This window comes from Protopterus annectens, chromosome 1.part0 (assembly GCF_019279795.1).
Source record: "Protopterus annectens isolate FY-2018-M chromosome 1.part0, PAN1.0, whole genome shotgun sequence".
Lineage (NCBI taxonomy): Eukaryota > Metazoa > Chordata > Ceratodontiformes > Protopteridae > Protopterus > Protopterus annectens.
Genome location: NC_056725.1, coordinates 1095285203 through 1095311217, shown reverse-complemented (window position 1 = coordinate 1095311217; position 26015 = coordinate 1095285203). Strand labels below are relative to the sequence as shown.

The 26015-nt window shown below is 39.6% G+C and overlaps 1 protein-coding gene across 1 annotated transcript in view; it reads right to left on the bottom strand.

Annotated features, from left to right (window-relative positions):
- Positions 1–26015, bottom strand: part of ASCC3 (activating signal cointegrator 1 complex subunit 3) — a 4485173-nt gene that overhangs the window by 1467476 nt on the left and 2991682 nt on the right. The window lies entirely within an intron of this gene.

Below are 26015 nucleotides of genomic sequence, written 5' to 3'. Positions count from 1 at the left end.
CTTAGATCTCTACTGGATCCAAGAAGAGGTAGAATTAAAATCCTCTTGTCCTATTTCTAAGGAGGGACAGTTGCCCTGGTCCCTTTAAGCAATGGTCCAGCCCTTTCTAGAAAGTTCTATGGAGATGATCTGATATCTCAGTAGAAGTGGTTCTGGGGAAAGGGCATAACAGCTCTAAGATAGTGTCATCCATTACTACACTGAAGATCCATGATCCTCTAAGGCAAACTCAAAGAACTATCCCTCCCCCCTCGCATGCACAGCCCTAGATGACAGATACGACTAAGCCTGATAGGAAAGTGAAGCTGTCTTGCTGAGAACCACTGGACAAGCCTGTATAATACCAGACAGCTTATGTTGTTCTGCAAAGAGATGTCTTCACCACCGGGTTGGAGGTTCAACTGGCCTGGAAGAAAGGATAATGAGGAGACCAAAGTTCAAATCATAAATGCCCTAAGTGGTAGTGCAGGCCTGATTCTTTTTCAACAGCTCTTTTAGATGGGTCCTGTGAAGGCTTGCCAAATTATAACTCCACAATAAATAAGGTATTAAGGGTGAACTAAGTGAAGTGGGCAGTCTTAGCCAGGCTATGCTGTGCAAATATTTGCCTTAACCTGTTGCCCTTGCCAGTGTCAGCACAATCAATATTATAGCAGACCATGTTGCAGCATTTTGTGGAAGCCATAAAAAGAAACATTAGAATTTCACCAAGGAGTCTGACCAACAGATCATATAACCTCAAGGAAAAGATATAAGCATGTTGCTTTGAAGGTAGATTAAGCTACTGTTTGCAAGGAGGCTTACTCCCTGAAATAAATAGAGCTTTGGTATCTTTTTTAATGGTTTTCAGTTTGCCTTGAGCTTCTGACACTTTTTTCCAGTTATAACACTGGTGCTTTGTTTGCTGACTTCGCAAATGTTATTCATAAAGCCATTCTAACTCATACTTGGAAGTTAGCTCTATGGCATGCTTTGTTATTAGAAATAATATTTACTGCAAAGTTGGCCCTGGTGACAGGGAGACTGGGGGTGAAAGCCTAGTATGGAAAACAACTCCCCTGTGTACCTCTGCTCCAGCAAATGTATCACTTAAAAGGCTATCACAAGTGAAAGACTGGAAACTGAGAGTCCCATTTGTGTGGAAAAAATGCAGCGTGTGTGTGTGTGGGGGGGGGGGGGTTTAAACTCACTGCTACACTATCCCCTGTCTACTCTTTCACACACCTGTTTTACTTATACATTTTAACTTTCACATTGCTGGGCTGCACAGTACACAGAATTCAGTGAAGCACAACACATACACTTAGATCTGGCAGATATTCCACCACATCTGCACTTGCAGTCCTGCACTTGAATTACAACAATTAAATTCACCAGAATTTCAGTAAGCCTTTATTACTGCCTCCCACTGCCAAGATGCAATGGCTGTTTCTAAACACTTGGAAAGGAGCATGCTTTGACTGTGTTGGAGATTTCAGGTGAACCTACTGCTTCTGTGCCTACCTGCTGCTGCCTTGGGGCCTCAAACTGGATAGGGGTTTAAAAAGATGTCTACTCTACTTAGCAGCCTCCTTTTTCAGGATGTACTCAGAATTGAAAACCAATTTTACAAGGGACAAAGCAACAGAGAGACCTGGTCACTGCAACACGTGAGGGTCACTAAAGCATTACTAAACTTGGGAGTTAGATTAGCATTGTTTGATGTCTAAATGACCTAAAATATATGAACATCTAGTGGTGGAAGCCATTTTAAAAACACAATAAATACAAAGAAATAAGAAAGATGGTCCTTACAGACCAAAAATGGCAACGATGCCTGCATTCTTACTTAAATGGCAGCAAGCGGAAGCAACATAGAAGTGGAGGAAGAATTCATTTTCAACTCGCTTTCCGTTTTTGGTCTCTTAATTTTTTACTCTAGGCCCTTTTTTGATTTAGCACAGTAACTTAGCTAATGCTTATCTTTGTGCTTCATGTCCTTTTGCCCTCTCCCTATTTCACTTTTTCTTTCACTTCTGTTTCGCTGATGGAGAAAGGAATGAAGCTCACTCTGCATCTTGAGTGAACTTTTCTTCCAGGCAAGATATCTGACTAAAAGAAAATTTTCATTTCCTTTGCTGACCTCATTAAGTTTGATACATGCGTGTGTGTGCATACATATATAGGGGGCAACACAGTGGCGTAGCAGATACTACTGCCACCTACACCTCACAGCAGTCCCAAGTTCGTTCATTTCTCAGCTGCTTCTTCTGAGAGTCTAGTCTACTGCCCAGTGTTTATTTGGGTTCTCTCCCACATTCCAAAGACATGCAGTAGGTGGATTGAACAATCTAAACTGGCCACAGATGTGAGTGCACATGAGTGTATGTAGTGTGAAAGAGAGGGCTAGCCAGGGTGTGTGTGTGTGTGTGTGTGTGTGTGTGTGTGTGTGTGTGTGTGTGTGTGTGTATCTATGGATTCATCCCCCCTGCTTACATTTGGAGAGGTGTAATATGGTTTGTTTTTTATTGGCTTCTGTATGTAGTTGTGCTGGCATATATTAAATGTTGGCTTCCTATGTTTTTTTCACTGTTATGTTTTGAGTTTTCAGTGTTTTGAATTTTCAAGATTTTGGTCTCAGTGTTTTGAATTTCAATGTTATGGGCTTTCGATGTTCTAAAGTGAATCCGTATACACACACACACATATATATATATATATATATATATATATATATATATACATAAACAGACATTATATACATATATATACATAAACAGACATTATATACATATATATGTATATATATATATATATATATATATATATATATATATATATACACACACACACACACACACACACACACACACACACACACACACACACACACACACACACACACTGTGTATACAGATGCATGCATACACATAAACATCAGTTAGCAATATACATCAAAGACAAAGAAAAATAAGTTGAGAGAATGACTGTAAAGCACAACACTGGAGCTGGCAAGAAAATGGAGGGAAGTTGGAAAGGTATCCTAAGTACTTGAAAAAGATAAACATTTGTGCTGCGGGACAGAGCTGAACAACTACTAAGGAACTCTTTCAAGTTTGTTCTAATCCCAGCCAAATATTAGCCCATAAAGTGTAATACAAGCGAAGGCATTCTGATTCAGGCCTCAGGTCACACAGAGCTGGTACAACTATATGAATGTAAAGATTTAGCAGTCAAATCCAACAGTGACAATAGTTTTAACTGAGAAAATATATTTGAAATTGCATGTTTTATATGGCATAAAAAGTACAATGATTTCCATTTTGCAAAACCAATTTCAATGAAGAGTGGTTCATTAACTAAATCTAGAGAATTATCAAAAGAGTAGCCAACCCCGACATTCTCCACCTCAACAGTTAACCTATTAACAGAGTTCACTTCTGTTTGAATGCCTTTCTCACAATGAGAAAGACATGAGATATAACTGGAGACATATATTTGTACCAATCCTGAAATCACATGTAAAATTATAAAGTATGCATTTGTTATCACAGTAACTCATTTTCACTCAAACACCTTCATAAAGTATAAATCAGAAGCTGATGTTAAAATCAGCACACACTGGGCAGACTGGACACTTGTTTTGTTGATGTCTGTGACCTGGATAGATTTGTTCACACATGTGGTTATACAGGTCTGACCCTGATTTGTGTGCATAAACCAGGAGTCATTCACCTCCACAATATTAACCATGCCTTCAGTCAAACATCTGCAGAATCCATATATCTAACTAAAATTCAACTGAGAACTAAGAGTTGCTACTGTACTTTCTGTAAACACTGGAGTACAAAGGTGCCCTGAAGAGTTTTTCAATTTTACCCTTCAAGCTCTGTACTGCTAGGTTGGTAAATCAGCAATTTTCTTGCTGTCTAAAATTACTATTATAGCTCATAGGATCAGGGTTTTACTGAGTGGGTAGCATAATACCTATATTGTACTACCCCTTACATTACAGGATCCATAATCCCAAATGTAAATCAAGATACCACCATGCTATACTAAATTAACATGGTAACATGAGAGTGTGACTGCATTATAGCTCAGAAAAAGGTTACGTACAACTGCTGCACACTCATATAAATTCAAGTAAGATAGGATAAGCCTAGGCTATTACATTTAATGGATTACAGGGTCATGATTTTCCCATGTCAGCTAAAGTACTATTCCTTTCCAGTAACCCCCCCCAAAAAAAAAAATGTCCATCTGGAACTTACCATAAAAACAGGCCAATCAATTCAAGGTACCATTTCAGCTGCCACATACAAAAATTAATGAAAACACTTACTGGTCTGCTGTGAGATCTATAATGGCACCTCAAATGCAGAAAAACTAGCTTTATCTCAGGATTTCAATCAAAAAATAGATAACTAAAAAAGAAAAAAAATGCTCAGTACTTCTATTTAACAGGCACTATAAAACATGGACATTAACTACCAGCAGATTTTCCATCTGAACAGTTCTTTTTCACACTATAAATTTTGATTTCAGATTTTGGAGAATTAACAACAACTGCATTACAAGAAAACATTTTTTTTGATACAAGAGACATGTAAAATAAAGTAGCATTTCACTATACACTATAAGAACAAAAAATATGAAGGAAAGGGCCTTTTAGCAGACAAGGGAAAGGTGCTTCTTGCCACAACTGAGGTAAGGGGTTGCTTGTGCAGGTATGAGCGCACATATATATATATATATAGATAGATAGATATATATAGATATATATAGATATAAACACACACACACACACACACACACACACACACACACACACACACACACACACACACACAACTGATGATGTAAGGGATTCTACCAGTATAATAATGGACGTCAGCAATGTCATATGTGGAGGAAGTATTTACAAAACAAGCCCTGTTTGAATGCAGGTTGGTAGAAGCAGCACAGTGTATACAGCAAGTTTGCTTTACCATCAGAAGGTCGAACCTGACCCCATCGAATGATGGGAACATTGACCCCTTTCCACGAAACAGACAATGTCAAATTCCGACACTGTCGAAATACAACTCGATGTAAACCTCCGAACGGGCTTTAACATGGGTCCAGATGGGGGTGAGATTTGTACTTTGACAATGTCGGGTTCGACATTGTCGCCATTCGGCCTCCAGACTTCAACTGAACCCACTTCGACCTTCTGTCACCCAGCAAGTTTTTATACGGTTTTAAATTTATTTTTTTTGTTGAAACTATGGCTTATGCACACACAAATCCATGGAACCCCTGTGAACAGATAGGCATACATTTTGAAACCTGTTATAGGAGGCTTCAATGCTGTTCCTTAAGCAATATCTTGAAAATTTTAAATGCTACCAAAACCTCTAGCATTAAAACATTTAGCATTACAACTCATACAGCCAAAGGTGACCATACTCTAGCTAGAGACCATCTCCCACCACAGATATTCAAAGTTGGCCTGAAGACATTCCAAAGATGGAGTAACAACCATAAATTCAATACTTTATTTTTTTTCTCAAGAGCACTTAAACTTGCTTTTCAGTATCACTGTCCCTAATTCCTAGGTCCTGTTGCTGGAACAGGCACTAGTGTGGATCATTAGGTACATATTCATTTGCGTAATGCCTTCTGTATGTTATCTATGACTGCAGCATGCTTTTTAATGCTTACAAAATATCTGGGCAGAGTCAGCACAGTTGGTATTCAAATGATGTTTTTCTTTATTTCACTGATCCTTCCTCCAACCAATAAATGGATACCTCTGGTATGTGCAGTGGAACAACATAATCATCATCTTTATTAAACAGCTCAGAAGACTGTGCTAAACAGGCACACAATAAAAAGGATAAAAGGTCTGAAAAATAACAATACATTATAGGAAAACAATGAGAAAATAACAATTAGGTATTCTAAAACAACCACGTGCTATATGAGAAGGCTTTCTACAGTGAGAACGTATAGGAATTAAGCATGCATTATACCCAAGCTTGACAGGCTTTAGAATTCTCTCTCATTTCCATACTCAACAGCATATATGTGGTTCCAGACAAGTTTATGTCATAGCACCATTTTCTGGTCTACAAGGTTAAGTTTAAATACATTGTGCTACCTAATTTAGCTTCTATGCAACGAGATAGCAGAACCTAAAAAGCATAGAAAGAAAAACACAAGAGAAAATTATAGACATACTTACGTTATAAGGAAATCCATCACAAATAGTGGAAATAAAGGACAGTCAGAAACAGAAGGAAGAAAATAAACAACTACTGCAGAAGGCCTTTTTTCACATTAACTGATACATTCAGTACATATCAGCTGTATCTAACTCTGGAGACCTTCTAAGCAAACAACTGCTGGAAAGAATCCCAGGCAATAAAAATATTAAACAAGAATAAGAGGGTGGATGCAAAGGTACTACAACTCAAGAAGCAATGAGATGCTGAAGGAGGCTTATTTTCTGGAATCACCATCTAAGCAATAATTCTTGGTGAAAAGTGTGCTTCTGACCAACTGGCTACTGCAACACTCTTCACAATGGAGACATCTTATTTTTAATGACTCTTATTTTTTTCGCCAATCCATATGGGACGACTAGCAAGCAAACAGCCAAAGCACCCTCTCCTTCCCTCTCCTAGCCAACAGGCTAGCCTACATCACAGACGAAGCTGATGACCAACAATGGAATGGCATGTAACTGTTCCCCAGCTGAAGAAATACATAGGTCTGCTTTGTCAGTGGCATCATTTGCAGTGAGACTAGAAATTTTTCTTTAACCTAGCTCCTGCTGCCCTGCAGTAGCCTAGACAACAAGGACTTTGGGAATGCAAGTAACTGAACCATGCATGCTTCTGTACATGAGCCAACCCTGGCTACAGTGCTCTAACATTCTGCTGTTGTGTGCTTGCTCGAGGCCTCTTGTACTGCCTTACTGTAAAACACAGTCTCCACGAGGTGTCATTACTGCAGAAGACCAGGCTGCCACACTCCCAGAGGAGAGACAAGCTGCCACTAGCTGCTCACTTCTAACCTCCTTGTATGGACTTGCTCCAGTGCCTGAGATATTACCCATCCTAGGTCACCTATGCTGCAATCAGAGATTAACAGCCAGCCCCCTTTGTCATAGAACTGGCTACAATGAAGGTATCTCTGAACTGAGCAATACCAGCAGCCAGCTTACTGCATGATGGCAAAAACAAAGCAGCAATAGCAGTGCACTTGTAAAGGATTTGCTAAGCCAGTGCAAGCCCCTTTATTTCTGAAGCATACAGATGAACACCTGTTCTATACTCCAGAATTCAGCCAATAAGTCTACCAGTAAAATCTCATTTCACAGTGCACATTTAAGATTGGATTTCGCCAATGCAAAGAAAACAGGGAGATGAATGGATCTGATTAAGGACAGCTCTGACATAACTTCTGGGGCAAAACGTGGGTTAAACCTAAATCACACCCATTGCTTGTGAAAGACTAAGTAGTTTTCACTAGAAACAGCAGCAAAAGTGTTTGATATTCTACAAGCAAAAGCGATGACCATCAAGAAAAGAAACTTCAAACAGACAAACCTCACAGCCACAAAAGCAACTTGTTGAAAGGAGGATGGGGAAGCCTGATTAATTGTGAAATTTAGGTCCCACGGAGGGGAAGGGTTCTCTGCAAAGCAGTAAAGATGGAAAACTCCTTCAGAGAACAGCTAAACCAAATGATACTGGGCAACAGTATAGCATTCTAAAAGGTCATAATGTACAGAGATGCCTAAAACATGTACCATGCTCACAGAATAACTGAAGCAAATCAGGATCACCTGCTAAATGACTGACTTCACAGGATCATAGCAGGTTACTAGGCTATTGTCCCTGAGGCCCTTACAAGCCTAGCCAAGAGTTTAGCCCATGTTTAGACAAGTCAGCACCCAAAGCCCCTGTCCAGCAGGGACACAGGTGGAATCCCACGTGAGTATTTTCTGTTTCCCATCCAGCTTGCGCTTAAAAAGGGATAATGAAGTACTCTGCTTGACGTGGAGAAGGAATCTATTCCACAAATGGGGGAGTCATTGGGACACAAATCTGTCCCTTCAACAAGCCCTACTGATATTACAGACCAGGTTGAGGTCGCGCATATGGCTTGCTTGAGTGGAGCTTGACTTGCGGATATGCAGCAGTCCCATCAAGGCGGGATCTGACATCAACTGAGGTCAGCTCTGAGGAGTCTGTATGAAACTGAGTAGTGGGACAGGGCTTTTAGCTTATCTGTGTAGGGTAGATGTTTGAGGCCCTAGATTCTCTTGGTGAGGAACCTCTGTGGTCTCTCCAGTTGCTGCATGTGCTTTGCAAAGTACAGGCCGAAGGGGTTGTTGTACTCAATAATTGGCCTTATAAGTGAAGAATACAGGGATGTTATAACCTTTTTGTCCCTGGATGAGACACCCTTACTTATGAGGTGGGCCATGTAGAAAGCTTTCCGTACAACAGAAGCAACATGGTGGTCAGACGTCAGGTTGCTATCAACCTGGGTGCCCAAATCCCTCACTACTGATTGTGTACTTAGGACATTGATATTAATGTGATAATATGTGGGGACGTCACTCTCCCCAAAGGAGATGATGATGCATTTTTTGGCATTCAGCTTGAAGCTATGTTTCTGGCACCAGTCATTTTTGGGTGAGACCCCCTTGGAGGATGTCCGCATCACTTGGGTAATCGATGACTGCACCCAGCTTGCAGTCCTCTGCAAACTTGGTCAGCCATAGCCCACTGGTTTTGGCCTGCCCCTCAGAGAAGTATATCCTGAATAACAGAAGCCCCAAGACCTATCCTTGGGGTACACTGCGCATTACAGTTCTACTGCTTGAGGAGGCTTCCCCTACTTTGATTAGGCTTCCCCTATTTTGATTAGGTGGGCTCTATCAGTGAGCCAGTTTGCTACCCATCTGGTAACATATGGGCTGATGCCTAGTTGACAGAGAGTTCATCTATTATGCCTGAGAGCGGAATAGTGTCGAAGGCTTTGGCCAGTTCAAGGTAGGCGGTGTGCACCATCTTCCCCTCATCCATGGCTTGGGCGACTGTCTCAAAGAAGTCGACCAGATTTAACAGACATGACCTCCCCTTGGGAAAGGCAAACTGTGTGGGGTCCAGTGTTTGGAGGGTGCCAATGTCCCTCTTAATGAGGTCCATGATAATCCATTCCATGACCTTGCAAATCAGGCTAGTTAAATTCAAGAAACTAAGAATGCCACAAGCATTTATGTATAAATACAAGCACTTTAATTACAGTCACCAGGACTTCTTAAGACAACAACATTTAGTTTAACTATAACTCACTACCAGCATATAAAATAAATATTTTCAGATTCTGAGCACAACCACATTTTAAATATATAATATTTGTATAGGTTTACCTTTACATAGGCAAAACTCACTCATGCAATTGCTTATATGAGCAAATCGTAACCAAGAAAAAACAAAACCGTGACTATTTCCAATGTTCGAAAATCAGCAAATTGAAAAGTAGATTTGCTGATTTTTTGAACACAAATGTTGAATAAGCAATGTAATGAAGTGTAATGCAGGGGAGCAAGCCCCCTGCCCCCCAACCCCCTACTTTAATATACTAACTCTGAGATCGCACTACAGTGGGGAAAGGGTCCATTTTCAGATCTCCACTATAGAGCAATCCGTCCCAAAATGCACAATCTACAATGAGCGAATGTCACTGTGCATTCGCTCATTGCATATTCAAAGCATTTTGCAAACGTCCTTTCGAACATCTACTGTTCGACCGTGTGCAAAATTCCCGACATCCCACATAACCGACATGCAAAATACTGAGCCGACAACACCGACACTGCACAAAACACTGACAACACATACCTGACACACACAATACCGACACATCTCCATAAAACACACACAACACACACAAACATTCAAAAGAAAGAACACAACACTCAACATAAAACTACCTAGTTCCCCTCACTCACACCCTGCTCACCATCTACATTAAACTAAACCCTTACCACTAAAACAAAACATACACTACAAATAAAAAATCTAAAACACTTACCTTCACATTTCATGTTCTTGCAGGGAGGCTATGCCCCCCTGCACCCCCCATACCCCCCATAACTTAAATATACCAACTACAAGATTGCACTACAATGTCCACAAGAGCAGATTTCCTGTTCTGCTCAAGTTGGACTGGCGACCATTCGGAAGTCGGCATTCTGACGTGTCGGTCATCTGACATGTCAAGCTTTTTGACTCGGTGTTTCGTGTGTCGGTCTACTGAGATTTTGGTAATCTCAAGTAGACCCATATACATACATATATATATATATATATACACATACACACACACACACTCACACACCAATAATCACATACACTTATATAAAAACAACTTGGTTTTAAGTATTAGCGAAACTCTGATATTTACTCAGTCCAGCTCCCAACATTAGTTGCCACTCCATTTCTTTCTTACTCAACATAACACAAAAAATTATCCCCTCTTTCAACAAACTAAAAACATTCAAAACCCTTCACATTAGACAGAATGTCTGTACAATACATTTTGTTTCTACTACAAAGAGCAAGTCCATGCTTCTTTACTCTCTGACCCAATTTGTGTGTTTTTTCCACTATAAAAAAGATACATTTGTCACAACTGGCAATATATTCTCTGTCGCAAAAGTTACAGCTATTCTGTTTTAAGTGTTCCACAGGTTCTTCCAGTCATTTCAACCCCATAATATGGACTCTCGGAAACATTTACATGTCTGTCAATTATCACAGAGGACTAAGGCTATTATCTAATAACAAGAGGCTTACTATAGTCCAGGGATTAACTCCCTCTGCTTCCATTTGCCTACTACGTGTGACTCAGAGCAAAGTTAATCTGACAGTGCTTTTCGGCATAGTCTGAAAAAGGCCTATGTTGATTAATGCACTACCTTGTTTATCAAATAACAATACCTTGCAAAATCCTTTCATAAGAGAGAGAAAAATGTTGCTCATTTGCTCAGATTCAGGATTGGACCTACTAAAATCTTAAGTTTCTCTATGTATAGTGGTAAAAATTATCTATCCCCATAGTGCCTTTTTAGGCTGTGCCAAGTTGTTAAACCCTCCAACTTAAAAAATCACTCATGACTAACTAAAGGTACTGCTGTTCAATACTAGCAGTTTAAATAAAAAAACTGCACTCCCTGGAAGCACTCCTCACCATGGAGAATGTAGACACAAGTGCAGTCACAGAAACACGGTTCAGAATTCAGTACCATGGAAAGCACCCTGGCTATCAAAGGTTGCAATGCCTTTCATAAAATTCAATCTCCCCTAACATGAGTCTGGAAAAACACACCTCCTACCTAAACCTAACAATCTCTTAACATTCAGCCTAACACCATACTTATGGGTGACTTCAACTACCCTCTATAAATGGGAAACTTGTATGACCCATAATTCACTTGCACAGAGGTTTTTGGACTTCGTCAATGCAAACACTCTGGAGCAACTAGTTAGCTACCAACTAGAGGTACAAATATCCTAGACCTAGTACTCATGATCATGGGAGGATGCTGCTTCTCCCATGCATTAACTCCTCCCTGGTAAGATCTGATCACAAAATGACCTCCTTTAGTACTAAAACTAATCTAGAGCCCCCATCAAACTCCAAACTTAAGAACTTTGCTAAGGTCAATTACCTCTAAGTAACAGCTTATTAAACTTCCAAGCCCCTCCAAACCCAGATGACACCGAGGCCTCCTCTGACCTGTACACAAACGCACTGTACAACCACATTTATAGCTGTACAGAAGAGGCAGTATTTGCTGAGTCAAACTTATGATTACTGGCAAAAATAAACCACCCTGGTAGATCCATAGCATAAACAGGCTATTCAACAAAAGGAAAAAAAATCCTCTGCAAAACCAAGAAGGAACAGACAAAACAGTATAAAAGGACACTCACCAGTCTAAACAAACAAATTAGAGAGCTGGTCAAATCTGTCAAAGCAAATTATGAGGCAAAGATAGCTTCCCAGGTCAAAGATAACCATAAGGCTTTTTTTTTAATTATGTTCGTAACCTCAGGGGAAATCACTCAGCAATATGTTGAGTTAATCATGAATAGCAACACTTACACGCAGCCTAAAGCTACAGCAAACCTGCTGGCTGACAAGTTCAGTTCAAACTTCTCCCCCCATCACCACCTACCACAGCCAAAGAAATACCAGTAACCACTCCCCTACCAGTCATTATGAGGGAACAAGTCCTTACTGCGCTCGCTAAATCCAAAAACACAGCCTCCATGGGTCCAGTAGCTTAAAACAGAATCTATCAGGGCCAACTGAACTCTCTTTAATGACTGGCTCTGGACAGGCTTTGTCCCAGAGGAATGGAGGACTGAAACAGTCATCCCTTGGCACAAGGGGGGCCCATCAACTGACTTGGGGTACTAGAGACCCATAAGCGTGACCAGTCTCATCTGCAAGACCATGGAGAAAATTATCATGGACCTGATCAATAACAACATAGGAATGATCCTAACACTAGACCAGACCTAATCTGGATTTGTCAAAGGGAGATCTTGCCTGCTCAATCTGGTGGACTTCAAGAAAGTCACTAGGGCCATGGATGAGGTTAAAACAGTACACATTGCTTATCTAGACCTGGCCAAAGCTTTTGACATGATCCCTACTCAGGGATCATAGAAAAATGTACTGAGTTAGGCATAAACTCCTACACTGTCAGATGGTTAGCCAACTGGCTCACTGCCAGGACACACATTCTCCAGATAGGTGAATCCACTTCCAATAACAAACCTTTTACTAGTAGTGACCCACAGGGCTACATATTGGACCTCTCCTATTTGATATATACTTCTCTGAAGTGAAGGCCAATGTTGGGGGCCTCTGACTCACCAAGTACTCCATCGATTGTAAGCTGGGAGCAATCTCTGAATCTCCAAATGATGTTGATATCCTACGAACAGGCCTAAAAATGAGAACTGACTGGTGCTAAAACCATGGTCTGAGACTTAAATGCTAAAAACTGTAATCATACCCGTTGGTAAATCAGATATCCCTGGAAATTCTAATACTGATAACACACCCCTAAAGTAGACCCAGTGGTGAGTGACCTAGGAATACAAATAGATAGCAACCTAAACTTTGACCACCAGGGAAGCTACAGTAGTGAGGAAATCCTTGTGTGTGATTCAACTTATAAGTAAAGGCATGGTATCAAGATGAAAGGAAGTCATACTGCCATAGTACTTGGCCCTCATCAAGCCTTAATAGAGTTCAGTGCTCCATTCTGTATGTACCTAACCAGGCACTTAAACCAACTGCAGCAGCCCCAGAGGTTTCTCACTAAAGAAATGCAAAGTGCAAGACACATGTCTTATGCAGACTGACTAAAGACCCTATCCCTTTACTCTTGTCGCATACCGTTTATTGAAAGGGGACTTATGCCTGACCTACAAAGCATTCTCTGACCCAGCCCTATATGAGGGTTAAGCGTTTCATGGACCTGAACCTTATTTGCTACTCTAACATAACTGGCCAGAAAACCAGAGAAGACTTCTGCTTCTATGATGGCTTCCCAGGTGGCACTTGCCCCTTATGGTACTCAGTATATACCTTGTATGAGAGAATGAATGAATGAGCTTATTCTGATAGTGGAAGGTGTGGGTAACAATATGAAAGGTCAGGACTTGGAATTCTGAGTCCCAGAATGTGGAGAATGAAAGAAAGAAAATCTAGACATACACAAGTCTGAGACAGATTTTTGGAATCGAAAAAATACTTCACAAACTGAACAAACATTAAAAAAAAGCAACCGTTGCAAAAACATCACAAACTCTATTTATTAAGCACTTTTCGTCCAGCACAGTGGCTGGACTTCTTCAGATAAAAGAATCAACTTCAGACACTCTTAAATGTTTCAACAATCCAGTCATGTGACCAATGCCTCAATTAAACCTCTTAACAATGTTCAATTAACACATCACTTGATAAAAGTTCTACCATAGTTAAAAATACAGAGTTAAAAGCCCTGACTAAAGAATAATATAATACATTCTCCCTCTAAATAAAAAACCTTCATCCTTCACTGCTCAATCAACAGTACATTTATTTATACCTGATGTATTAAAAATAAAAAATATAAAGCATGCTTAAATAAATACCATGGTTAATATATAACCATTGTAAATAAATAAATGTTTTAGGTGTGGGACTAAACCTTAAATTCATCACTTGATTTAGGTAAATTATCTCCACGTACTTTTTAATTTTGAGTATGGGAGAATAGTGCATGCTTTATTTATTCCTGGGAAATGATTAGCATTTAATCGAAGTTGCCATAACAACTCAGGTTGTTCTAAAAGTAGTGACACTGGTCCTTCATGTACATTTACATTAATCTGGTCTATAACCTTAAACTTGAATTTATGGTTAGGTGAATTTTCTATGTGCTTAGCTAGTGCGTTCTCTGTTTTTCCCCTCCTAATAGCATACAGGTGTTCACAGATTCTTTCTTTTAACTTTCTATCTGTTTTCCCTATATAGAAAACAGGACAGAGAATGCACTGAGCTAGGTATACCATCATTTTAGTGTTACAGTTGTACCTACCTGTGATGGAATACTTGTGGTTACCTATAGAAAAATATTGTCCAGTTGCAATGGATCCACAGTAGTTACAGCTTTCACATTTGAACATCCCCGGGGGTCCTTGCAACCTTCACTATAGGGGTTTCTATTAAGTTTTTCAAGTTTTTACCCTTTCTGCAAGTAACAATAGGTCTGTGGTCTATCTTATTAACTAACTCAATCTAATTTTTAACAGGTTCCAGTTTTTGTTGATACTTTTCTTAATTTCAACCGTGTCAGTACTAAACATTACAGTGAAACTACTATTGTATTGACCACCTTCCCTTGAAAATATGTCTGTATGGGTGGTAGATGTTACTACCCTCCCATTCATAATTACATCCTTTTCTGTATTTGTGGTGCTAGTTCCACATAGACAAAGTATTGGTTTATAAAAACCTGTCTGACGTTTATGTGACACTTCTATTACCACTTCATTAACAAAACCTGTGGGGTAACCTCTTTGCAAGAACATTTCAATTAAGTTCTGGCATTCAGTGCAAAAATCTTCATTTGTTGTCACCATTCTGGCTGCTCCTACAAGCTGCTCTTTTACAACTGATTTTTTTGTACTGAATGGGTGTGCACTTTTGTAATGCAAAAATGCATTACAGTAAGTTGATTTTCGATATATAGATGCTGTATACGCATTTAGTGCAACATCTTTTTTCAACAGTACGTCTAAGTATGCTATAGTTTCCTTACTTGAAATTTGATGTAAAAATTTGATGTAAATTTTAAGAAATTGGTACTGTTGTTCATTGCTTGTAAAATTATAGTAGCTGAAGCTTCATCACCTCTTAGCACTATAAAAATATCGTCCAAGAAGTGTGTATAATGTTCTATCAAATTCATTATACTGGGGTTGTTGAATAAATGTGTTCCCAATGGGCCATCACCATGTTGGAGAAACTCGCACCACATGGTGAGCCCATTGCTACCCCTACTAGTTTTAATAAATCGTGTCGTTAAACACGATGTAGTTGTTGGATAAAATAATACCCAAAAGTTCTTCAATTATTCTAAGTTCATTATCTGGTGCTGCAAATCTACACATCCTAGCCAGAACAAATTCTATCCCCTCCTCATGTGGGACTGAACTATAATGGTCACAAACGTCTACTGTTAGGAAGTTGTTCTCGAGTGAACTTGATTTTATTAATCTCTTCTAGAAAGGACCAAGAATCACGGCTAATTTGTGGTTCTTGCTTCACATATTTTTTTAAGAATGGAGTCAACAAGTTTTGTGCTAGCATAAGTTATAGACTGACGTGCATCTACCAAAGCTCACATAGGGGGGTTTTGTATGTCCTTATGTATTTTTGGCACACCAAACATTTTAGGTATCTTAGGGTATACCATTGTTAAATAGTTTAAAATACTCATATCTATGTGTGCTTCCAAAAACAAGTTATTTAAGTATGTGTTTATCCTGCGGTAGGCAGTGTACAATTCATTCTTACTGACTTGTTTATATGTGCTAGTATTTAATACTTTGTTCATCCTAGCCTCGTAGTCTTCATTATTCATAAGGACCAGTCCTCCCCCTTGTCTGGCTTCATCATTCTAATGGGTTCCCTCCTCAAGTCATTCAGCAAGTCCCATTCTGTTTTACTAAAGTTACTTTGTGTTTTCATTCTAGTACCTAATAATGCTCTAATGTCAAGTTCACATACTTGGTCAAATACACGTAAGGTTGGATGCATAGGTGGATTGTACGTACTTGAAACATGTAGTTCCCTGTAGTTACAGTTACCACTGTTAAATAAAATTGCCAAATTAAGTTTCCTTATATAAACTTTAAAATCAAGTGGTGTTTTGGCTAAGACAGACTGACAAGAAGGCACATAAGTAAGACCTTTAGAAAACAGTTCATCTGTCCTGTTGTCAATGTTGATATCAGAGAAATTATAGATTTTAAAGTCTCCACTTGTATTTACTACAATGTCACAAAAAGTAAGCTTGTCTACATTTTTATTTTAGCCTTCCCCCTCATGTTGTAAGGATTCTGTTGGTTAACTAATGTTTTTTTCTGTGGTCTGTTCTTGGCCTGATGAAAATTTTGCTGCTTTGTTTGCACCACTTCTGAATATGAGAGATTCCCTTGGGTAAAGTTAATGTCAGTTATGTTCTCGTTTGTTTCTATTTGGAGCATTTCTCTCATTACTGACTTCCCTTACTTTGGGCTGCACTGTTGAGTTAGATAACATTGTTTCCTGGTTCCACCCGTCATTTAAACTGTTGTTGTTAGTGCACGCTTGATTGTGTTGGCCAGTTGCATTCCACAGCTGTGATGGGGGCTATAATCTACACGATCCCTTTCCAGTTTTTTAATTTTGTTTAATTTAAGTTTTTCAATCTGTTGATTGATACTATTGAAAATACATTGATAATCATAGTTATAGCGTGCAAAATCATGATGGCTTAGTACATCCCTGCTTAGCTGTTCCACTTCCTTAGACAGTTCGTCTACTTGAACTTGATAATGTTTACAAATAAGCTCCGTTAGTTCTTTCCCTTGCTTGTCAAACATGTGCAGCAGGTCTTTATGAAGTTGCGATCCTGACACCAGTCCTATCAGATCCTGTCAGGACCTCAGACCTTTTGGAACTATATTCATCTTTAAACTTTCTGTGAAATACGCTATTTCTAGCTGGAGCTTTTTGTGCTTCAGTAGTTTGTAGTCTAAAGTTTTCAAGTTAGTAATTAAACTTTGCTCACCTCTCCCAGCCGGTTGCACCAAATTAACTTTTGAGTTCTGTGTGGTTAGTTTTGGAAAGTCCTTTAACCACACTGTCAAGTCTGGTGCTCCAATGAGCCCTGGAGGGTTGTTGAGTTGTACAGTTGTTGCTGGCTCAGAAGTTATCGGTGCTGCCGTATTCCCTCCAGTCAACAAAGTATTTGTAGCACTCGTATAACTACGTTTACCTTGATCATTAGTAGAAAGGTTTTGTCCCAAACTAGTGGTGCAATTGGTAGAAGCACCTGGGGGCGAATCTCTTACAGACCTCTCATTCTGTGACATCGGACTGTTCTGTGAGGAAAGTACAGACCATTGAGATAGTGACTCCACTATGTTTGCCAGGTCAACAAGGCGTTTAGTCATAATTCCCAGTAGAATAGTTAAGTTCCCCGCATCAGCTTGGGAACATTGTTTAAGTTGAGTTTCTTGGCTATCAGGCACATTAGATGCCATGTCAGCAACAACAACTTGGAAACGAAAAAATACATCACAAACTGAATAAACATAAAAAAGCAACCGATGTAAAAACACCACAAGCTCTATTTATTTAGCGCTTTTCGTCTAGCACAGTGGCTGGACTTTTTCAGATAAAAGAATCAACTTCATAGACACTCTTAAATGTTTCAACAATCCAGTCATGTGGCCAATGCCTCAATTAAACCTCTTAACAATGTTCAGTTAACACATCACTTGATAAAAGTTTGACCATAGTTAAAAATATAGAGTTAAAAGCCCTGACTAAAGAACAATATAATACATTCTCCCCCTAAATAAAAAACCTTCATCCTTCACTGCTCAATCAACAGTAAATTTATTTATACCTGATGTATTAAAAATATAAAGCATGTTAAAATAAAACCATGGTTAACATGTAACCATTGTAAACGAATACATTTTTTATGTTCATACAGTTTTTTGGAATATTGTTTCTTTTTTTCCTGAGGTATGGGAATCTCAGAGATGATGTATGAACTACACATTTTTTTTTTTCACAATAAACTCGATTCTTTTCTTCTGTCACTGAAACGGGTTGTTCTGCTTGACTATCTAATGAATACTGAACTACTAGGATAGACAGATAATGTTATACTTTTGGAATAGAAAAGATGAGTCATGAAACTGGTTTGGCACAGAAACTAAAGCTGTTTTAAGTTATAGTAGATGCCCAAATAGCCAACTGCTGCAGTACTCATAACTATATGGGGCATATTCTGCTGAGGATCACATGTCCGGCAGTCTACAAAGCTTTGGGTTCCTTCCTCTCACCCAGTACATTGGCTTACAGTACAAGCTGATATAAAAGGAAGTGCACCAAAAATCAGAACTTTCTTGCTCAAAGGAACGTCTGAAGCTCTACAATGCCGTGTCAACAGAGCAAAGAAAAAAGTAGGGTACCCCACTCCAACCTGGGAAGAGTAGGAAAGAAAAAGAAAACTGAAGGAGGGAGGGTTCTAACAGTGCTCTAAGTCCATCACCTACGATTATGGTAAATCAACTTACACAATTACTTATGTTATTCATTAGATCACTGTTACAGTAGCCATTACCATAAGGGAAAATTGCCACAGCTTAGGAAGAATGGGTGAATGGAAAAGGTCCAGTGTCTAGAAACCTTTGTAACATGGCACTTGCATATACTGCTCTAACACTGGAGGTTGAATACAGCTTGTTGTGCCTAGTAAAGATGTTTACAGAAGACCATGTTACTGCCTCTAGAATAAATAGAGTCCATCTCTTAAAAAAAAAAAAAAAAAAACCTTCAGAAATAGCCACAGCTCTGGTGGAATCAGCTTTGACTTTCTGAGGGGCGCTTTTACCAAGGTGAGAGTAACAAAACTGAGACAGCCATGAAGAGATGGTTTCTTTAGATACTAACAGTCCTTTCTTTTTCCCATCAAAGGAAACAAAACATTGGTTAGATTTCCTAAAACCTTTAGTTGTGTCCAGGTAAAATCTCAACTGTCTATGGGCAATCAAAATATGCCAGATTCTCACACTTGTGTTTTGGGGTTCAAGTTTTGACATAAAGAAAGGTTTGGTTCTAAGACTTATCTTGCCTTTTTGGAAAATCAGCAAAGGTTGTACTGGTATTAGAGCATGTAATTCAGATACCCATCAAAGAACTGGCTGCATGTTCAATTTTTCAAATACAAAATTGAAATGCCAAGGAGGTGCTACTTGTTTTCTAGGTGGTCTGATGTGTAAAACCCCTTTCAAAAATTGTTTAACTTGAAATAAAAAATAAAAGTGGATCCAAAGGCAAACAAACAAATAGCTGAAATGTGTACTTTTATCGAAGTGCACCCTATACCAGAGCTGAGCAATCTACACAGGTACTGAAGAAGCAGGGGAGCTCCACTTGGGACAGACCTTGCTCTTTTACAGCATCAACTAATCCTTTTCCATTTGGCCAAGCATGAGTTTCTAATAGCAAATTTCCTGGCCTCCTTTCATACCTGCCACACATCCTCAGGAAAAAAAGGTGACTAAATGAGACCAAAAACATATAATCTATACTGTCAGGTGAACACTGTAAATGTTGAAATCGTTTAGCAGGTCCCTTATCCTGTGTGACAAAATGTAATCTGTGAGGAAATTTTTGGTAAATGCACTTGGCGGGAAGCATGAAGAATGTGTCCTCTAGGGCAAAAGGGAGTTACCAGAAGCATCCCTGGCAAGTCCGTCTTGATCTTTACATGAACTTCAGCTATTACGGCGGAGTGGAGGGAAGAGTAGAAAATACATTTCTGTTCATGGGAAAGAAAATGCATCAGTTTTACAGGCCTTTCTGGAAGGTAACCTGAAGTAGAACTAGTTTAGTTGTCTGTGGAGACAGCAGGCAAACAGATCTACCAGAGGATTTCCAGATGGACAATCTCCTGGAAAAGTCTATCCTGGATCTGCTCAAAGTATCTGTTATTGTGTTCTAAACTCTGTTGAAGTGTAAATGGCCTGCAGCATGAAGTTGTTTTGTATCACCAGCTCCCAGGCAATCATGGCTAATCTACAAAGGAGGGTGGTGACTGCTCCCCATTTTTATTTATTTATTTTTTTATAAATAACATCACTGTGATGATATCTATTATCACCAACATGATTCCAGGGGACCACTGCTGATTTAGAGTTTTGATTGCTTTTATAAGAGCCATCAACTCCTTGAAAATTATATGTTTGTTCCTGAAATTAAGTTCCTGCATGCTATTAATGTTAATGCTTTGGAAAACACCTCCCACCCCCACGCAAAGTCTGAGGCATCTATCATGACTGACCGAGCAGCAGGAGGGGGGAAAAAAAGAGAATGCTTGGATTTAGCAATACCTGATAGAAACTCCTGTGGTGGGCCATTCTGATGGAATTGAAAACTAATATGAAAAAGACAAGGAATGAAGGGACTGGACCTATCACACTCCGGGAAACCAGGTTTAGAAGTATTTATGGAAACAGATGGATTTGTTTTTTTTGTTTGTTTTTTTTTTTTTTGGAGAAGGAGGAAGGATTCCTTCTTGAGAAGGAAGGGATGTTCAGTGTAGTCTGTAACTATTCTGGATTATATTTTGAACTCGGGCATCTGAAATTATCTGTTTCCAGATGTGATGCCCCAGCACTGGACCAGTAATGAAGGAGCCTAAATCCTCACCATTGGCACCAGAGGGGTACGTACACTGGTAGGATGACAAGTACATACACAGTATTCCCAGATGCAGCTCTCTGCATCAAGTGTAATTTCCCTTAAGAGCACACAGAGACCATAGTCAGCCCGGGGCTGGTTTCTCCCTCTTTTCTCCAAATCCCCAATAAGACTCCCCACTAGCACAGCTATAGAGTTGATATCTCACCTGAGTGACCAAACCAAGACCTCCAGCACTCTCTGTTCAACCAGTACTTTGCCCAAGTAGCTGACACATGCACTCTTTGAGGTTTGATTTATATAAAGACACACACATATACAGACACAGACACAGACACACACACACACACACACACACAAAACTGGGAAAGGCTGCACAGGTTTATTAGCTATGCCCCTTTTGTCCAGACTCTGCAATGGGTTCTCTTAGACCTATGAGAAGCACTGGGTATCCCCTTCCTGTGCCGTGATGCCCTGCTTGCTACGTAAAGTACCCCCCCCCCCATCTGCGGTATTATGTTCCCTATCTGCTAACCAGATTCTCATGTCCTCTGGCAAAGTGATAAGGGCTTGCTCCCTCACCAAAAGGTCGGCCAGCCCTTCAAAAGTGGTAACCTGACAACCACTTACCTGTTTATGAAAATAAGTGTTTATCTCAGCAATATATTCACACACACTTTAATCTGCCTTACGTCTATGATCAGAAAACCTACAAGCTTCAGGTGTTAACTTAAGACACTGTTATAAATAATTTTTAACAGCATTATAATTTAAGCAATATGTATCAGACAATTTAGAAACAGCAGTTACAGCTTTACCATGGAGTAAGGGGGCCAGCAACCATACCTATAGCCCTCGGTCAACATTATACTGTTTACATACCCTTTCAAACATATGAATAAAACTATCAAAATTATCATCCTCTGTAAATTGTGGAAGAAATTTACTGATCTTTGTTGCTTCTGGGGTTCGGTTATTCCCTTCCTCATTACCGCCATGATCCTGGCGAACGGTCAGCACCTCCTTTTTGTGTTGCCTCTGCCTCTCATTTTCCTCAGCTTCCAGATGTCTCAGTCTCTCTGCTGCTTCTAATTCCATTTGTTTCTTCTGCCACAGTCTCTTCTTTTCTTCAGCCTACAAATGCCGCATTCTCTCTGCTGATTCTATTTCCAAATGTTTGGCCTCCAGTTCAAGTCTCTAACTCCAGACAGATTTTTAAGTCCTCTGTGGAAAGGATGAACTGTCCATTTTCTGAGAGCTGCACATCCCCAAGTCCAGTCTAGTTGTCTGCCTGGTTGCTGGTCTGTGATGCAGCTGTGGCTAAGGCTGTAATCATTTCTTCTTTAGTCAGGCTGGCATGCACCAATCCTTTGGCTTGGCACATCTCAGCCAGTTGGCTCCTTGTCAGCTTGCCATCCTTGCCTGCTCTTCCTGACTAACTAAGCTAACAAAAAAATAAAACTATTGTGATACGAAACTCTGAATGTTCACTGTGTGGCTGATTGAGAGTACAAACACCTTCTTTAGTGACCACTGCTTACAGGCTACAGGAATTCAATATCCACACCACTGAATTCTAACATGTGGATATCCCACTACTGCCAACCAATAAATGTGATGCCCCACCACTGGACCAGTAATCAAGGAGTCTCAGTCATCATCACTGTCACCAGAGGGGGACATACACTGACAGGATGAGAAAGTACCCAAACAGTATTTCCAGATGCAGCTCTCTGCATCAAGTGCAATTTCCCTTAAGAGAACACACAGACCACAGTCATTCCAGGGCTGTTTTCTCCCTCTTTTCTGTAGATTCTCAGTAATGCTCCCCACTGGCACAGCTATAGAGTTGAGATGTCAAGTGAGTGACCAAACCAAGACCTCCAGCACTATCTCTGTCCAACCAGTGCTTTGTGTCCTTGCCCAAGTAGCTGGCACACACTCTTTGAGGTTTGATATATATATATATATATATATATATACACACACACACACACACACACACACACACACACACACACACACACACACAGGAAAGACTTGCACAGGTTTATTAGCTATGCCCCCTTTTGCCCAGACTATAAGGTTATCACTGCCACCAGTCACTCCTTATCAGCTACTTTATGGCCCTTAACAAAGGGTGTCCAATTCTACTGTGTAATGGTACTATTAATACAAATGGCAGTTTGACCAAGAGTAATTCTATTAAGAGTGTCCCACAATGTCACCAAATAAATATGCAAGTACTCTCAGAATTTAAATATCTCTAGACAGATCAGCCACAATGAAAGGTTTAAATATATTTAATAAGAAATATTAAAAGAACAAGAAAATACTCAGTATATATTTACAGTGACATCAGAGTTCAAAATCAGAGGAAATATTTAAAATATTTCAGGACAGTCTCAAATAAATAAAGAAAGCATCTAAATTAAGCTTCACTATATTCCTGACAGTATCTAAGTAATTTACTATACCCTAATAACATACTTCATAGCAAGGCAAGTGTGTGGTGAATGGATCTTGATGTTGTTAGGTCCAAGACAGAATACAGAAGGCTCTCTTCTCAGAGAGTTCTTAAATCAATATCTCAAATATTACTGCTGGGATAGCTTGCAGAATGACATCATTTCTTGTCATCTGACTATCTCAGGTAAAACCCTCACTGCTGAAAGCTAGCAATATTTAGCATCCATCTGTGAAAATACATAGACAAGGGGCTTTCCCCTCAGACCTTTGGCAAATGGAAGTCATAAAACACTTCCAGGACAACACAAAAAGCTCCTTATTTTAGACATTGTGTCTCTTGCTGCACTGAAACTGAAAGATAACATATTTTTGTCCCGGACATAAAGTAATTTAATTTCAGCTATTTTTCTGAAGTTACGCCTCTGTATTGCAGTTTCCACTTTTAAAGTATATACATCTAAACAGTGCCAATAGTGCAGGTACATTTCTGTTCTATTCCAGAAGGGCATGCGCTGGTTACATTTTAAGCACTTTGAAAAAACCTTTTCAACACACACTTTTATACCAGCAGTTTGATATATACCTGCCATACAGTTCTAATACAGTAGGAACACAAGCATCTTTGTATGAATCATGTTGATATTCACAAACATATAATCATTTACACAATTTCAGATAGCTGAGCTGCCAGTATTGCCTTTTATGATACCAGACATGAATGCCTTTTATGACACCAGACATGAATTCAGTAGGAGAGATTACCTATAACTTGGAAGGAATGCTGGAGTAAGATGAGGAAGGGGGTAGGTAAAGAGACCGAGAGTTCTTTTGAAAGTAGGGTCCTTGAGATCCATCTCCTTATTTTCTTGAAACTTCATACCTAGGAGTCTAAATCAGAAACTGCACTCACTTGAAGCACTTCTCACCTTGGAAGATGCTGATGTCTACGCAGTCATGGAGACATGGTTCAAGGCCTTAGAGAGTACCCCAGCCACGCAGGGCTACAATGTCTTCCACACATTCAGACCACACAACGAACGTGAAAAAAGCAAGGGAGGAGGAGTATTCATCTTCATTAAAGAAATCTACATCTCTAGAATGGTTAAAGTACGACTCCCTAGAGTTACTCCAAATCCAACTAACTGTAGGACAGACCCCACCTCCACATCATTGTTAGCTACAGGTCACCCACTATGAACCACGAAAACCACACAGCCTAACTGACCCTACTTGAGTCACTTTCAATACAGCCAAATACCCTGTTAATGGGTGACTTTAACTATCCTTCCATCTACTGGGTAACCTATATGAGCAAAAAAGCACTCGCCCAAAGGTTCCTTGACTTGAACAAAAATGCTCTGAGGCAGATAGCACTCCCACAAGGGGCTCTAATATCCTTGAAAATAGTGCTCACCAACATGGGGACTCGCTGCACCACCCCATGAGTGGGACCTTCCCTGTTAAAGTCCAATCATAAATCAGTCTCGTTCGAAGTAACGATCATAGCTGTCCCACCCTCAGGAGCAAAAAGGTTAAAACATTTCTCCAAAGCAAAGTATAGCCTACTGAGTGATGGTATCAATAGTTTCAGACCCCCTTTATCACTGACAGCAATAACCCCAATACTGAGCTGTACACAAATATCCTGTATAAACATCTATATAAATGTATAGACTCAGCCGTACCAGAATGGATCAAATCAAGATCCTCATGAAAAAATAATCCATCCTAGAAAACTCAAATGTTACTATTTATGTATATGTTAAATTATGTTAATGAGAGTCCAATGGGAAACAAAGTGGTGATATAAAAGGAAATGATGTAACACATTTTAAATGTCTGAGGAAGTTTAACAGAGATTTAAACGAAAGCGCTAACATTGTATGTTTTGTCATTAAAGTATCCATTCTTTTTTACCATTCAAGTTCGTGGTTTGTAGCTGAAAAGACGTGGTGCATTGGCATTTATTTGATTCAGTTTGCTTGTTGTTTTCGTTTATCAGGTTATACAATACGAGAAAGAAAGAAACTGCTGTCAAAAAGCAACAGGGAACAATCCCAACAAAAGAAGAACTCCCTCCAAAGTATAAACAAGCAGATTAGAAATCATGTAAAGTCCTCTAAAGCCAATTATGAAACTAAATTAGCATCCCTAGCTAAGGTAAGTCACAAAGCATGCTTTAGCTACATCCAAAATCTAAAAGGGAAGGTCCAGTTTTGTGCTGAACTAGCTGTAGACGGTACTACTTATACTGAACCTTAGGACATTGCCAACCTGCTAGCATGCATGTTTGGCAAAAACTTCACCCCCGTGGCCTCACAAATGTACCCCATAACATACCTCTCACTAGTCTTCTACCTAGGATCTGCAGACAGCAGTTTATAGCCACACACTCCAAGGCCAAAAACACAGCCTCTATGGGACTGGACAACATCCCAGGCCGACTATTAAATGGTCTAAAAACAGGAGACAGTGGAACTGCTAAGCACAGTCTTCAATATTAGTCTAAA